This window comes from Galleria mellonella, unplaced genomic scaffold, assembly GCF_026898425.1.
Source record: "Galleria mellonella isolate WM207_F2 unplaced genomic scaffold, CSIRO_AGI_GalMel_v1 utg159, whole genome shotgun sequence".
NCBI classification, from domain to species: domain Eukaryota; kingdom Metazoa; phylum Arthropoda; class Insecta; order Lepidoptera; family Pyralidae; genus Galleria; species Galleria mellonella.
The window spans coordinates 2,553,297-2,566,880 of NW_026442004.1; the positions used below are offsets into that span (position 1 = coordinate 2,553,297).

Here is a 13,584-nt window from a genome sequence, read left to right on the forward strand (position 1 = left end):
TGGATATTTTTTCTTTGAAGTTTTTAAATTATTTTCTATTTTCGTGGAAGACCAGTCCAAACTATGCATAATGAAGAGCGTAGTTACTTTAAGCAAAAGTTAGGTGTGTTCACTTCTTTTACATATAATAACGCTTTAACTTAAATAGCATTTCCACACTAGCCAGGTGGCTTACTATAGAGTTTTATTAAGAGTTTTCTTCTGTTGTATATTGTATTGTGTTTTTTCTTATACTAGATATATTCCGCTTTACCCGCATGAAAAAATATATAGTGTTAAATTTGCATATAAAACCTAACCGTGTAGCAAACCTCATTCAAATCTGTTAAGCTATTTAAATGAGACTGAAAAAGTTTTTGAAAAAGTTTTTGAAAGATTCACACAAACCATTATTTTATTTAATACTATATTTTCAAATTTCCCAAACCGAAGAACATCTCAATAAATAATCAGTCGATGTTTTTAACACTCAATACTCCATTTAGATGTGTATAATCTAAAACACTTACCGTAAAAGGTTTTAAACACTGAAACGCTTACGTTTCGTATAATTGCCACTTTTGCTTTCCGTCTTATTACTCTAATTAAATAAAGCGAGAAACTTCTGTGAAATCCAACAAGGCAGTGTAACTTGTGAACGTCTCATCCACTTTGTCATTAAGCACAGTTTAAATGTTGGTTAATTAGGTGTTCCTACCATAACCTGGTAACTGGGGTTATTGTTCGCTTCAAACTTCATCAAATATCTACTTATATTCATAGTCTTACTAATATTACAGCTTCATAATATTGTTTTAACTTAATCATATCGTCATCATAATAGCCTTTAACTGTCCACTGCTGTACATAAGCCTCCCCATTGGGGGGTTTTACCAGTAGTTGCCATACCTGGCAGGCGAGTTGGCAACCACAGATAGGCGGGGGGAAAGGGATTGTTAGCAATGGAGTACAGCCCCATTGCTAGCAATATACCCTAACAGGTCGATCTTCACGTCGTTCCCTCTGGAAACCATCGTGAATAATTCTTGTTGAATTCGTCACGATGAGCTAACTAACCTGCTTCATCCTCACATATCATCTCCCACTGGTTTTCCGCCAGTGTATATCGATAGCGCAGGCGGGGTTACCATTTCATTATCACTCATTAAAAAAACACAGGCTTTGAAGATATTTTAAGAGAGACGCCGCTGCCCAACCATCGCCTATTAAGTTTCCTTAGTTGCCTCTTGCAACATCCACGGGAAAGGAAGGGATGGCCTATTCTATGCCGGTACCACATGACCAGCAGTAGCAAGTAAATACAGACTAATACCTATCCGCGACTTTATCCTCATATTATTATATATTTACTGATCCGAGTAAAAAGTAACCTATAACCTACTCCATTCTACCAATCTCCATTCGCCAAGAGATAACAAACTTCTTCACGTGACGTATTCCCTTCACTCTATAACCTCGGATACGTGAAATGTACTGTGAAAAAGCACTTAATGACCCGGCATAATGCAGCCAACCGTTAAGATCAAAAAACTCTTTTCGGTTGATCGTATTCCAAGCAAATTGTTTTGGAACATATTGTTTCTGTGTTCGCACAGAATGGTGTGGTCACTTGTACTACTATAAAACAAATCCTATTTAAAACATTAATACGGATTTATCAATAACACTGTACCGTAAATTTATTCCTAAATAGATAACAACTCCCTAAACATCTACCAACTCAGTAAAAGCAGAATGTCATAATTGTTCAAATGAGATTTATTCAAACTATTTGTTTGAAGAGCACCAATGCCATCCCACTATCGCGGTCCGATATCTATCCAATCGTTTGGATCCTCCACTAAATTGATTGTGGCTCTTGTAACCGCGGATTTCCGATTATTCTAGAAAATCACGCCATTCCTCTTGAAAAGCTCCCCGGAGATTACTCTGTAGATATTTCCCTCCTTATTTATTTGACATGGACGACTCCACTTTTGCTCCCGATAATGGCTTTTGAAATTATCTAAAATCCTATCAGTAATTAATCAACAGCGTCTGTTGTCCGCGTCCTTATCTGACTGCTTCTATATATTGTCTCTAGATATACACTCGACTTTGTCCACATTATTTATTAAATCATTTCCTAAAAACATAGTAATTATTGCGTATTAGAATCCATCTATGTATGTATGTGTCCGTTTAATTCCTAATACCTGCAAACGGTTATATAAATCATGGAATTTTTTGTATATCATGTATCACAGGATAGGTACAATCAATAAGTACCCAACAATATCCAATGAAAACTAGAAGTCTTCAGGGGGCATAAGCGTAGCAACTACTGACAAAATTCTCTGAGAAGAAATGTTCGGCAAGAGATATCATAACAATCATAACATAATCATATCATAATAGCCGTTCAGCAGCCATGATGGCAGGATGGCTACATTATAAATAATATAATTACGTGTTTTACCAAATTAATATTTGTAAATAATAATTGTTGATTTAAAGTTTAAACTTTAAAAATTTGATAACCATTTTCATGATTTTATTGTCTATTTTGTTTATTCTGTACTTATATATATAAATATTTTATATCTATTCTAATTTTCATTCAAAACCTACATAGTCCATGGAAATACAACACATAGCGTAACAAAAGGGGAATATCGCATTAAGTATGTAATACTATGAATAGAAGGACACGCTGCCGGTTTGCTACTCAAATATCGCTTTCCCATTCCTGCGGGAATTTCATAAATCCCTTTCTTAGTCGATGACTGTGTACTGTGTACTCTCTGTCCAAAATTTCAAATTTGTAAACATTATGGATCCAGTTATTTGACCCGTGTAAAACCCGATAAGTATCTTGTGTTCTCAAAACTTTGTCCAAAAAAATTAACGACAAACATATGTTTTTGTAATTAATAATGTAATGTGAAAGTTAATGTAAATTATTGAAATAATTGAAATTGATAGAAAATTTGACACTAAAGAATTGAAATAAGGTACTCGTGGAAGTCGTAGAACAGTTTTATGTGTTAACGTTATATTGTTCTTAAATCCATTTTCCAAAAAACATTGTATATTTTTTACACACTACAATGTTTATCTTTCAAAGATAAACACGTAAAATGGTTTATCAACTTACAAAATCTCCTTACTAAAGCTAAATTCATTTTTTCGCTTATAACTCATCCAGATAATGACTATTGCCTATTTCTTTAGACCAAGCGGCTTATCGGTCTTTTTTTATTTGCGAGCTCCTGTTGAATAGCCGCGAGGGAACTCGGGAAGGCTTATCTGGACATATTCTCCGCGATTTATACTGGTTTATAATTTATTTTGTGTACACTTTAACGACCCTTATGTGGCAACAACCTTCTCTTTGTTCTCATGTTAACTACCTCTTGCAGATGGCCAATTAATGACATTATGAGTCGAGCATAGAAATGTATACGGAATAATTAGGGGAAAATCCATAAATTCTGTTTCAATTATTTAGCAAGTAAATTTTGCCGTAACTTTGCCAGATATTTTGATTAACCGGGTCCGCAAAGTAACTTCTATTTTTCTGTAACAAAATAACTACATACATAACAAATTTTATAACGATTGTTTAAACTATTAAACATATTGGGAAAGATTAAGCTTCCTATGAAAACGAGAATCAACCGCAGTAAAAATAATCTAAGTATGCATATATAATAGCGAACAAGTTGACAGCTTACCTTCCGTAATGTACAGAATTATGTGAACATTGCAGAATACAATGCCTATGGTATTCCTCATTCATTTCCATTCTTTGAAACTATAGTGTTAGTCCTTGGAATCCTATATTTTACTACCATGTTCCACCCTTCAAATAGTAGTACTGCTATGCAAATACAAGTGTAGAAATAAGAAATATGTATTTTGTATACGAAAATGTGAATCCTTTTTTTTTATATCTTTTTATTTATCAATGTGCATATAGTCGCTCTAAGAGGGGCATGGTTTGAGAATTTATGTAGATTGATATTTATTTGATGTCTGCTGATTCTTGTATGGCGGGTCGGGTCAAGAGCGGCACACCGGATATTGAGACGACGAGGCGCGCGTCGTAGAAATGGGTTCGAAATCCGTAACACAAATCAGAAACATGCACATGTGATACTTGAAAATATTCTTAAAACAAATACAAATAGAACTCACAATAAAAATAATCCTCTTTTTTAAATAATAATCGAAAATTCTTCAATGCTTAATTCAATTCAGTTGCTCCAAATATTATAAGTAGCGCTATCAATTGTATTTTTACTCCTTCACCAAATTAAAAGTTACTGTATCCATCCTATACATTGCAACACTTTCCATACATTGTACCTAATATTTTCTAATTAGAGAGAAAGAGATAGTCAGTTATGGGGTCTAACAGCCCCATTGCTAGCAATATACCCTATCAGACCGACCTCCACGAGATCCTCTCGAAAACTATCGTGGTTAATTTCTAACTTAATGGGCCAACTGTCCGAACTACATCCTCATCATTTCAGCCTCCACTAATACCCCGCTGTTGTACACTAGTATACAATAGCCGGTGTCTCGTATGCGTCATTGCATTTTCATCCATTGAAAATATATATCTCTAGTATATAAACTAGACAATAATATCTCGTACATACTATGGAAGCATGAAGTGCCTACAAACTGGGTTCGCAATCGTAGCCCGCGCAATATCCGGGACAAGGTGGGCCGATAGCACCGATGTTCCGACATCAGACTCGTGCGATACGGGCGAGATAAGAATTCAATAAATACTACCATTTGTACTACCTATATTTGTGTAAATACGCAAAATGTACCCACATATTTTAAATTGTCGTTGTTTTTAAACAAAAGAGTTTAATCCTCTGTTTGTTTCATACACATTTATCAGTATAATAACGTAATTTGAATTTCCATTTAACAAGTTTTCTTGTGAAATAAAATTCTAAACCTACCCTACTACCACCTATGCCTAATTGAATTATACGAATAACATTTTACATAATTTCGTTGTAAATTAGTATACATATTTTTTATACAACTTATAATGGCAAACTAACTAAAGAACCATCTGATAGAAAGTGATAACTGTCACCTATAGACATGAGCAGTAGCATGTACAAAACTTAGTATACTGCTTCGCCATGATACCCCCCATGCGTTGCTATTCCAAAAGACTAAGGTCTCTAAGGACAAATGCCTCTGTACTCTTCTGTACTTACTTTTCACGGTAGAAATACGAATGGAACAGAGGTACCCAAGCAAACGACATTTGTAAAAAGTTTTCCTCTGGTATATAATGTTATAATTCTTAGTAATATTATAAGTACGACAGGAGTTTCTTTGTTATCTTTGTTATTACTATGAAATTTGATATACACGTACTGTTCGAGATGGAAAAGTGAGCTACAGGCTACTTTCATTCCAACCAGTAAACATATCCCAGTCACGTCAACAAAGTCGCGAGTAAAAGCTAGTAAAAATATAAATGCATTATACAATAATTAGTTTAAAAAAAAAAGAAAAAAAGGAACAAAATATAAATTGAAGTATAAATTTAATTATTATTTTAATTTAGTCTGGTACTTATTCTAATTATAGTATTTGCTGAAATTATCTCTAAAGGCAACTAAGTCTGGCACAGTGCCATTGGGAAACTTATTTCACTAGTACCATATGGAGCCAACAAGCTCATACACAGTTAGCCAAATACTAAGATACCTATTTATAAATAATTATGTCAATAGACATTTACGTATAGTTTCATTTCGATTTAAAATAGTGTATAAATTGTAATATATGTGGGCAAATAGGTACAAGTATTATTTTATAATTATTATTATTACATTGTAATTATTTAATAATTATAATAATAGCCGTATCGCCTCGATATAGAATGGGCCACTCCTCCTTTCCCGTGAGTGTCGTAATAAGCGACTAAAGAAAATTAATGGTCGAGGAATGTACAGCAGCGTCCCTCTTAAAACATCACAATAACCTAATTATGGTTGCCAACCCGCCTACAAAGCGTGACGACCACTGGCCACCATCAACAGTGTACAGTTTACAGCTGATATATGATGAATTAGTTATTAAGTTTATTATTTTATATATAGATATATATTCACTAATAGTAACAACTAGTATTCTTTACTTGTATTATTACATTTTATGTTACACTGAAACAAAAAATATAGGTGTAAATTATAACGAGCTCAATATTATAATAATTAAAAAAATATCCAATAAAATTAATAGATAAAATGTTCTAGATAACCTTAATTTCTTACTTCATACAACTCTTTTCAAGTACGTCTTACGTATTGTGTACCAATATGACGCACAATACCAATCCAATTTAGAAATAGGTTTTGATAAGAAATTACTTCGTCTAGACGAGTTTCAATATACGCTTGAAACACATCACAAAAAATAATATCGAAAACAGCGCGTTAAAAAGTCTAGACATATTAGGAATTATATTTACTCATTCACTACAAATTTGCGTCATTTTTAAATCTTAAAGTATTAAAAAAGTAACTTTCATGAAAAAATGCCATACCTGTCGTCATTTTCGGTCTGGCACTACTTACTCTTTATATTATTTTCAATCGACTTCATGAAAAAAGTAGGTTCTCAATTCAGTTGTATTTCTTATGTTTGTTACGTCATAATTCCGTCATTTATAAACCAATTTGAGACTTTTATCTAAAAGGATATACTTTCACATATCCCATAGAAATTCTATAAAAATCAGTTCGGTAGTTAATTTTTTTAATCAAAATAACAGACTTTGCCACGATCGAAGCCGGGTGTTTATGTGGAACACAATCATAAAATATCTTATGAAATTAATTCATAACTAATTCTTTATTATCCTTAGATATGTCATAAATATGAAATGAGTTTGTTTTTTACTTGATAGCGCCTTAACGACTTAATCAAACAATATGAAATTTGGTATACACATTCGAGTAATAAAGACTACTATAGAACTGGAGAAAAATGAAGACTAATTTTTATTCCGATTACATATACATGACATATTCCTGACACGCGGACAAAGTCACAGGTAAAAGCTATATATCTATATAAATTATTTATAAAATACAATAATATATATCAAGACTTAAACACGAATAGACTAGAATATACACAAGACTTTGCAGCATCGTTGGCATGGAAAATGCAAACATCTTTTCCTCAAACTAAAAACTAAATAATAAAAACTGATTGTTCATAGTATACTCATAATGTTTATTAGTTAATAGCTAATTTAGAAATTTCCTTCTCTTGTACCGGTGAATTACGCTTTGTTGCGCTGTCACCCCTTCTGACATTCTAGAAATAAACTTTAATGGTTAAGTACTTAACAGTAAAGTGCAGTAAAGTGTACCATCGCAGACATTGTATCGTAACATAGCTTTGAAGAGCTAGAAACCCCACGAGTGTAATTTCCACGCATCGGCTTGCAAACTCGTTCTATTTTCAATTTGACGTTGTCTCCCGCAGCGCCGTATCGCTGACGGTATCAGAAAGACCATTGACGGTGTGTCAATGTAACAAAGCATAGCCAGACCTACATTGAATTTATTAAAATTTTGTTACAATGGGATCGATTCTGAAGCCTTTCCTAAAGGTTACGTTTTGTAAATGTGTGATGCTGCATGTTGAGCATGTTATGGATCATGCCAGAATTATTGCTAAAGGATTTTTTCCTCTATTATACATTTCACCATCACAGTATAGTCCTTGCAGAGGTTAACTTTCAACAAGTTTTCTAATTGTTGAGCAAAATAAAAATATAATAAAGAGTTATTGTCCCCCCATTACCTCTGTTTGAGCATATGATATTGAAATATATACAAGGTACAAAGACATACTACCTTAGTCCTCAAAAACAGCAAACACATGAGGCGTCACAGTATATTCTGTGGTCTTCACGGTGCTATTCATGTCTACAGGCAACAGTTACCACTTTCCATCAGATGGGCCGCTAGCTTATTGAACATTCGGAGTTGCATAAAAAAATTACACAATCTCTATTGTACCATATTCAACGATAGATATTTGAAAACTATTAAAAAAAATTGTATGTAAAACTTCCCGTTTCCACGGCTTTTATTACAAGTATGAACAATGAAATTATAATACAGAAGCGGAATTTTTAAAACGAACCGTTCCCATCAATACAAATGATTGTGAGAACTTTTCGGTTTGTTGCGCTCCTCCGTTGGAGTCCATTGTGCGAAGTGATTAGATTAATTTTCCGTCAGAAGTTCCAAAGGAATTACATGAAATCTTTTGACGTCAAATCAAAGCAAATTATTTAAATGTAATTAGACGTTTCTTATTCTGTACAAAAAATAATTGGTGGTAGGTATTTTAAATATAAAGTGTTATTTTTAAAATATTTTAAAATGCTAATTTAGAAATTTAAAAATATATTAGGTCGAAAAATTCAATGCTATAATGCAAGATCGAATTTAACAAAATAATTGCAAATTCATTTTCCAAATCCGTCAATATAAGGACAATGATAACTTTTAAATAACGTAGCGATTATCTACTCTGTGGTTACGAGCATAAATACTGGATTCTCGGCTCCTTTTCTTCTAATTTTAGTTATAATACGAATAACTGCAATTTTAATATATAAAAGACATTGCGACCAAAGCGAACAAAATGTAAATTACAATAAATAAATCACAAGCACATTAACAAAAACAATAAATATTATTACATAAAACACAATTCACGACATTCGCAAAGCAAAGCGTAAATAAAATAGAAACGTGTTCGCAAAGTAGGTATTTACTCATAAAAAGGAATCTTGCAAAAAAAATACTGAGTCGATTTATGTTGTTTTCTCCATATTGTTCATATTGTAAGGTACTTTCGCGGTTCGTTACCCCGAGTACGAGAACACATTGCAGCTCAAATCTAGCGTAAATAGATTTATCTCTAGCCATTCGTATATTTTGATCTGAGGCTGAGACTTACTTGTTTTTTATTCACTTACGGATTGGAATAATTTGTTAGACCATACATATAATAAAATTATAGTCGATAGTTGCTGCTTCAATTACATGGTCATAAATACTGGTGCCCCACAAGGCTCTATACTATCCCCAATACTGTTTTTGCTGCATAACACTGATTTGTTAACCTTAGATAACATTCATTGTAATGCGGATTATAGTACTGATGGGATGCCCACTATACAGGTCCAAACAATATTCCACGTTTCATCATGGAGAACAATCATGAACATCTTGTGTTTCAAATGGGAAGAACTCTAGCCAGAGTCTCCAATTGGTGAGAATAAAACTTAATCCAGTTTAATCCCGCTAAGACACAAATCCATTTACTGTGATTCCATAATTTCAGGGCACATGTCCTCAATGTGTATCGAGGTTTTCCAGAGAAACTACAGCATAAGATTCTTCAAAAGAGGGTAAAGAGTTTTCTTCAAGGTTGGCAACGCGCACGTAATACATCTGGTATTACAGGCGTTCATAGGCTAGGGTAACCACTCACTATCAGGTGAGTTAGATGCTTGTTTGCCAACTCAGGGATATAAAAAAAGCTACTGGACCATGTCATGCAATTTAATGTGATGATAACTTAAGATCTATGGAGTTTATATAATATTTTTTTATTGTGATTAACTCTTGATCCTGAGTGCAAATAATAAAACTTACCATGTAAACAACATTGAGGACATAAAAACTAATTTATTTCAAATTATAATTGAAATAAACATTTACTTGATACTTAAGAATATTTTTATATTACACTAGAGACTAGCCCTTCGCATAGGTGTTAATGAAAATATATTGTAAAAACCTTTTGAAAAAATATCTAAATAACCTAAACAAAATCTGTATTAAAACCCGTGGTTAAAAGAAGTAAACGAAGAAAGAGATAGACGCGGACAACGATTCTGTTTTATACTATTTAAAGATAATTGTGTTTGGAAAACACTAATTGAACAATAACGAACGTTAAGTAAAATTTCATGGACAAATTAGCTGTTTCTCTGTTTCTGAAACACGAACACAACAGAGTGTCCCTAGATAATGGTCCTTAAACCAAGTCGGAAGCTTTCGAGCGACATGATAACTCCGAGAATATCGTTGGCCTCTAACTACACACAATCCCCTACAGATCTCGTAGTGGATTAGAACTACAAGAAATATACCGCTTAACAGTGGAACTATAAACAACCTCTATTAAAACATTTTAGAGGAGAAATACCTGCACTTTTTGTATTTTAAATCATACCATACCAATTTTAACATAAGAACTATTTTGCTTTTGAGTAATAACTATACTAGATATTGCATTTTTTTCTATTGCACGTGGACCCCTGAAGAGCTATATAAACCACTATTATTATCAATAATATAAATGTACAGATTGACTTATAAAATACAGGAAGTATAAGTATAGATATTTATTTCTACTTTCAGTTAATCATCGTTATCATTATCAGCGTACTGAACATAGGCCCTGTCAAGGTAAATCATTGAAGAGCGCGATTTTTGGGCTTCAAGTTATTTTCAACCAGCCTATTGCACCCTCGGCTAATATTAAAAATTGTAAGTGCTCCTCTTCGGAAATGGTTTTGTTTTCTTCATATTATATAGAATATATGACAATAAGTAACTACAGGTACAGTTACAAATTTGATTTAATGAGACTCTAAAAAATAACAAGCGTTAAATCAATTTATTTTATACTATACTTAGCGATCACTGATCACTGTGACGTAATGATCGCAATTCTAATGTTATCATTGTACCACTCGATCAAAACATTAATCGAGATTACGTATATTTCTAATGAGTAATCGATTTAGGTTCCCTAACAACTTTTTACTACTAAACTTATTACTACTGTGAATGTTTATTTTATATATTAGATATTTTATTACAGATTACATAAAAAAAAATAGGAAAATCCGGACTTCAAAAAAAAGAAAATCGGATCATTTGGAGGTATAATTAAAAGAGATCAAAACATATTTACTGAATGGAAAAAATTGGCATAATATGAAGAAAGGTAAAGAATTATTCACAAAGGTATATTACAAAAATATAAAGAATCACATTAAAACATTGAGAACGTAGCACAGATATTCTACTGCAAATTTGTCTTCTATATATGCAAAACACAATAATGAAAAAATTACAATTAGAAAGCTTAAATAGTTTCTTTTCTTTTCTATTAATTTCTTTTTTAATATTAAATTCCTGTTAATCGCATAACTAGAGGGAGACTTTGCTTGGGTACCTCTGTCCCATTTGTGTTTCTACCGTGAAGCAGTTGTTTGCATGTCTGTGTTTCGGTTTGAAGGATGGGATATGGCAGTGACTTTACAGGGTACAGAGGAAAAACACCTAAGTCTTCAGGAATGGCGATGCATGGGTGGTTACATGGGCGAAACAGTATACTCTGTTATGTTCATGATACTGCTTATGTCTATAGGTGACATTATATTACTACTTTCCATCAGATGGGCTATCACCTTGCTTGCCATTCTAAGTTGCATAAAAAAAAGTTAAGTGTTAACCCAGATAAAATATGAATATGCAAACTCTTTGGAAATCCCAACTTTTTTTATTATAATCAAACAATTATGAACATAAACCTAAATGGACGAAACCCCTACTAGTTCTTAATCTCACTCGTATAAATAAAACCACAAGTAATCAACAGAGTAGTGCTGCTCTGTGTTATTAACATTTACCAAGATAATCACTCTTGTGATTTGATATTTAAATTCGTAACCACTGCGAATCACAGCGGAGCTCCCAGGAACTTGATAGATGTATAATTCAGTATAATAAAATCTCCAATAACTCGACTTCATTTGAATGTTCCTACGGTTATTTCAGAAAAAAAAGTTATAAGAACTGCTACTATAAGTAGTTAATCAAATTTCTTTGACAATATTCTAGATTTTTTTTTAAAGGGTGATAATGGAATGGTAACCCTACCCGCGCTATCAGTATACACCGGCGGGGCATCAGTGAGGGATGATAGATAAGGATAAAGCAGGTCAGTTAGCCCATCGTGACAAATTCCATAAGAATTATTCACGATGGTTTCCAGGGGAAACCACGTGGAGGTCGGCCTAATAGGGCATATTGCATAACAATGGGGCTGTCAAACTCCATTGCTAACAACCCCTTTCTCCCCATATTCTAGAATTTGTCGACGTATAATTGACTTTACGTTCATTTAGAAAACGAAAATTAACGTATATAAACTGGTGTGAAATTCGTCATCATCATCATGATCATGTCAGCCTTTAATAGTCCACTGCTGAACATAAGCCTCCCCCTTAGGGGGTTTTACCAGTAGTTGCCATGCTTGGCAGACGGGTTGGCAACCACAGCTAGACTTTAAAGATGTTTAAAGAGGGACACTGCTTCCCATCCCTCGCGCTTACTCGGCTACACTTCGGCACAAGAAAGGAAGGGGTAGCCTATTCTATGCCGAAACCACACGGCAAATGTGAAATTATATATTACTAAATGCACCCATCGACTTTTTCCGCTTGAATCAATATATAAAGTATACTAAATTTCATTCAAAACCGTTCAATAGTTTTTACGTGAACGGATTACAAACAATCATCTATCCACTGAATCTTTCACATCTATAACAGTAGTAAGATTTATATTACATACTAGTCGTTAGTCGCTACTAATTAGAATGTAAGTATAACATGTTCCGGTGACGCAAACGTAGTTACCGGTATACACTAATAAATAAAATAAATTTATCAACATCTTTATTATATAAGTCTTATAACGGTGTTAATGTTACATTGTTCAGCTATAAACCTTCATTGATTAAAACAATCAATAAAATACCTGATTATCGCATCTTAGATTACAATTAGCAAATATTTAATTTTAATATAGATGCTTAATGCATTTATTGGAAACACTAACTTTTACCCGCGACTTCGTCCGCTTGAATGGCATATGTCGGACCGACATAAAAAGTAGCTATGGGCATCCTTTAAGTTTTAGCACCTATATGTCAAATTTCATAGTGATTGATTAAGCCGTTAAGGTAATAAAATAACAAACTCATTTTCACATTTAAAATATTAATAGTAGGGATTTTAAAGATAAAGCAATTTTACGAAAGATTATTAAAGGATTCGAAATAAGTCCAATATTGTAACGCAGACAGTCCAATATTAGGCAAAAATGACATTGAAATAACTGAAATGACAAAGAAAATAATTATAATATGAAGGATAGAATTAATACTCGTAGCATTCCTAGAATCTAGATATATAGAATATAAAAAAAACATTATATTTTGCCTAAACGACAGCATTAATTCCCGTCTCTCGTAAAACATACACGTAAATATATTGCCTTTAATTATTGATGTAATTAAATAAAAATAAATCTTATTTATCTTTTATTTCTAATACGTGACTAAAACAAAATTTACACCCATAAAAAAAATATACTCACCATAAAACATCATTCGTTACGTTTTATCGGTGAATAAGTATTGTCGAAGCATGAACACAACAAA

The 13,584-nt window shown here is 32.9% G+C and overlaps 1 protein-coding gene and 1 long non-coding RNA gene across 3 annotated transcripts in view; one reads left to right on the plus strand and one right to left on the minus strand.

Annotated features, from left to right (window-relative positions):
- Positions 1 to 11,153, plus strand: part of LOC128200144 (uncharacterized) — a 43,318-nt gene extending 32,165 nt beyond the window's left edge. The window contains exons 2-4 of the long non-coding RNA XR_008252562.1: positions 9,240 to 9,330; positions 10,488 to 10,616; positions 10,954 to 11,153. This is a non-coding gene — a long non-coding RNA (uncharacterized LOC128200144). The remainder of the gene's footprint in view (positions 1 to 9,239; positions 9,331 to 10,487; positions 10,617 to 10,953) is intronic.
- LOC113518840 (protein artichoke) overlaps positions 1 to 13,584 on the minus strand; it is a 116,887-nt gene that overhangs the window by 43,610 nt on the left and 59,693 nt on the right. The window lies entirely within an intron of this gene.